The sequence below is a fragment of the Vigna angularis genome, chromosome 1 (assembly GCF_016808095.1).
Source record: "Vigna angularis cultivar LongXiaoDou No.4 chromosome 1, ASM1680809v1, whole genome shotgun sequence".
In the NCBI taxonomy this organism is placed as follows: domain Eukaryota; kingdom Viridiplantae; phylum Streptophyta; class Magnoliopsida; order Fabales; family Fabaceae; genus Vigna; species Vigna angularis.
The window spans coordinates 14,725,317-14,729,216 of record NC_068970.1 but is presented as its reverse complement, the minus strand read 5'-3'; positions in this window follow the sequence as shown (position 1 = coordinate 14,729,216).

Here is a 3,900-nt window from a genome sequence, read left to right as displayed (position 1 = left end):
TCCATTCGAAATTGACATGTCAAAATTCAATTAAAACAGGTTAACGTAGAATTGTTGAGCTAATTTTGGATTAAAGTTTGGATTGTTCTTAATTTTAGTAGAACTCTATTAAACTTTAGTCGAACTATACGAAGATGATAAGAAAGAAGTTCATTCGGGACATATAATATAATAAAATATGAATCCAATCATATAAAATATTAACACTATTCTCTGCTTAAAACTTTAAAATATTAATGAATTTTTAACTATATAATGCTTTACTAATTCAAACTTAAAAATATTTTCTCAATCCGTTTTTCTTTTTCGAGTTTGCGGACTGACCTTGTTTTCATCCCTAAACTTAGTGGGTTCCAAGTGTTTTGATTTTACATATTTTTTCAAACATTTTTAAGTTTTTGTGAACACAAACTCATTTGAGAAAGGCCACTATTTTTTTGCGCAACAGGTCCAGTTGATAGGTGTGGTCCAACCCATGTTGACTGAGAGAAGATTGTAGATTGTGGAATACGTTGGTCATGTTCTAATTTAGTTGAAGGTCCATTGTCGTTTGTTACCTTTATCACTCATTGTCATTGGAATTGGCATTGAGATTATGAATTTCGTAGCAGAAATCCAGAATGTCACTGATTACTGAAGCCGACAATCACGTGGTCTTTGTGGCCAGCTGTTTCTAACTTCAACAAATTTTATCTTTCAAAATTTTCAGGATTTGTTGGTCCATTTTTCCTCTTTTTCCACCCCCTTTCTGTAAAGTCGGTGAAATTACACATATCCTTTCTCTTTCTTCCAAACATTCTATGCCTTTCCGTTTCAATATCTCATTTATAAGTAAATACAATAATAAACGTGTGCTTGAAATTAGGAGAGGATTTAAAGGAAAATGAGTGTATGGATTTCAGTGGAAAGAAAGAATTATGGTGTTATTTTAATTAAATTAGCTCAAATACGTTTAAACAAATAGTTTCATCACTCGCTCGCTCTCTCTCTCGTTAATAGAAAATCCCATGATCAAATTATTAGATACTCTCTAATCATTATCGTGAGTAATATTTGCATGGAATTTAATATTAGTTTTTTAAAAAGTAAAAGTTTAGATATATATGTCATAGAATTTGAATATAACCACGGACATATAGTGATATAAAACTGTCATAATTCTTTTCAATAACATATTTTTCTTGGTTTTAAATCGTGATATTACTCAACATTAACTCTCCTGTTTCTAAATTTGAATAATGAAGAGGATATTTCACTCATTTAAAAAAAATCAAGTTAATAATAAATAATGAACAGCGTGGAAAAAAAAAAGTAAGACGTCAATTATATATATATATATATATATATATATATATATATGTTTGTCAACGCGTGTACGCCTGTTTGTCAGTTGGTACATTTTAGCAATGTGTACCGGGTTTTAATACACAAAAATACCCTTATATTATATGATGGATTCTAAGTTTTAAGGTTAATGATATTTTAATAATTTTCATTTTCAAAACTAAAAAAAAAGAAACCTCAAACCCGTGCTCACCTCCCTCATTCCTCTCAACCCTTTCTCTTTCATCTCTCTCACTCCTAACATTTTTTCTGTCATCCTATGGTAGCCTCAACTGAAAAAAAATCAGAAACACGGACAGTTAAACAATCTTATAAAAAATGATTTTATAATAAGTTTTCATTTTATGATTTTTGTCTTATCTAATTTTCACAAGCATAAAGGAATTGGTAATTGATCTGGAAAAAATCAGAAATACTCGCTGTTAAACAATTTCTTACAAAAAAATGATTTTATAATGAGTTTTCATTTTATAATTTTTGTCTTATCTAATTTTGTCTAATTTTCACAAGGATAATGACATCAAAGGGATTGGTAATTGGCCTGGAAAAAATCAGAAACACTAGTTGTTAAACAATTTCTTACAAAAAATGATTTTATAATGAGTTTTCATTTTATAATTTTTATCGTATATAATTTTATCTAATTTTCACAAGCAGAATGACATCCGAAAGAATTGATAATTGGTCTTGAGGGTTTTTTTAGAGCTGAAGGTTCAACATATGTAGATGATGAAATTAGAGAGGTTAGTGAAGATGGTGAAATTGAAGAGATCTTGAATGAACCTTTGTCTGAAGGTGAATATGTCAATGACTCAACTCTTTACAAAGACAAATTGTTTAACGGCAAGTATTTCTGATTTATTTCAATTGAGACTACAATAGGGATGACAAAGAAAAGGTTGGAGTGAAAGAGACGAAAGATAAATGGTTGAGAGGAATGAGAGAGGTGAGTAAGGGTTTGGAGGTTTTTTTTTTTTTTTTAGTTTTGAGAATGAAACACATTGCTAAATTTCAAACGTTTTAGATTATCTTCTTAGTATAGATAATGTTATTAGGATGACGTTGTATTAAAGGAGATGTAAAATAAAAAAATTATTAGGTGAGTGGAATAATTTTTATTAAGGTTAAATATGTTTTTAGTTATTAAATTTGGACGTGAATTTGAAATTAATCATTGTTTTAAATTTGGATAAGTTTTGGCCTTCAAACTTTAAAAAGTGAATGAATGTTCTCATAATTCAAATGTACTAAAAAAAATTATGTGTCAAACACATTTTAGGATAAAGTTTAAGTTAATTGCACTATTTTAAGAGGTTGTAACTCAAATATTGGTCTAAAACATTATTTAATAAGTCTACAAAAATTAACATTATTAGATTAAGAAGACTATATTCATTTATTTTTCAAATTTGAGAACCAAAAGGTATCAAAGTTTGAGAGATAGATGAATTCTAATTTCATAAATAAGTTTAGAGACTAAAAATATATTTAATCATTTTTATCAAAAATATTTTTTTTCTCCTCTCTCTTGAGTGGTCGTGAAGAGAAGCTCTTGTTATATGATTATATTGTGTAAATGTGTATTTGAATTATTTGGAATTCTGAAAGTGTTCTAAAGAGGTCTTCAAACACCATTAAATAGGAAGAATTATTAATTACTTATATTTCATAATTTGCTTGTTTACAAGATGATATAAGTGCCAAAGCATGATTTTATGTTATGCATATTTCATTAATTGTTCATAAAATAGAAAGCTTTTTTATGTGACGTGTTAAGTAGTGAATTTTAAGTTTGATTCAATTTTACAAAATCAATATGTAAGATAAGGTTAGCACTAGTGATGACAATGGGTCGGGTAGGATACGGATAATGCCTACCTGCAACCCGACCTGACAAGAAAAAATTCACCCGCTGCTCACACGGATACTCGCTTAAAAAATACCCGTGGATATTTTAAAACCGCGGATACCTGCGGATATCCGCAAATATTTAGAAAATTATATTTTTATAAATTATTAAAATAAAATTTAAATAAAATTACAAAAAATATAATATAAATTTAATAAAATATAAATTAAAATTTAATTTTAATTAAATTTAAGCTTATAAAATATAAATTAATGTTAATTTTAATTAAATTTAACTTAATAAAATATTAATTAATTTTTATTTTTATTTTTTGCGGGTAGCAGATATCCGCGGGTACGGATAGTATAATACTCGCACCCGACACGTTTATAAGTGGGTATTAAACTACCCGCAACCCGCGGGTAGTAAATATCTGCAGATATTAACTATCTGTCGTGGGTTTTATCTGCGGATATTCGTGGGCGCAAATTTTTTTGCCATCCCTAGTTAGCACTCACTAATTATATATTGTGAATTGACATTATCTTTAGTCGATGTGAGACTTTCAGCACACCTTCTCATACCGAGGTATACACATCTTGTGTGTGAAACTAATAGATGGTTCGATATGAGGTGAAATAATAGTCTCAACAAACAAACACATTTCACTATGATAGATTCTAACTTATGGTTATGATAATATATTA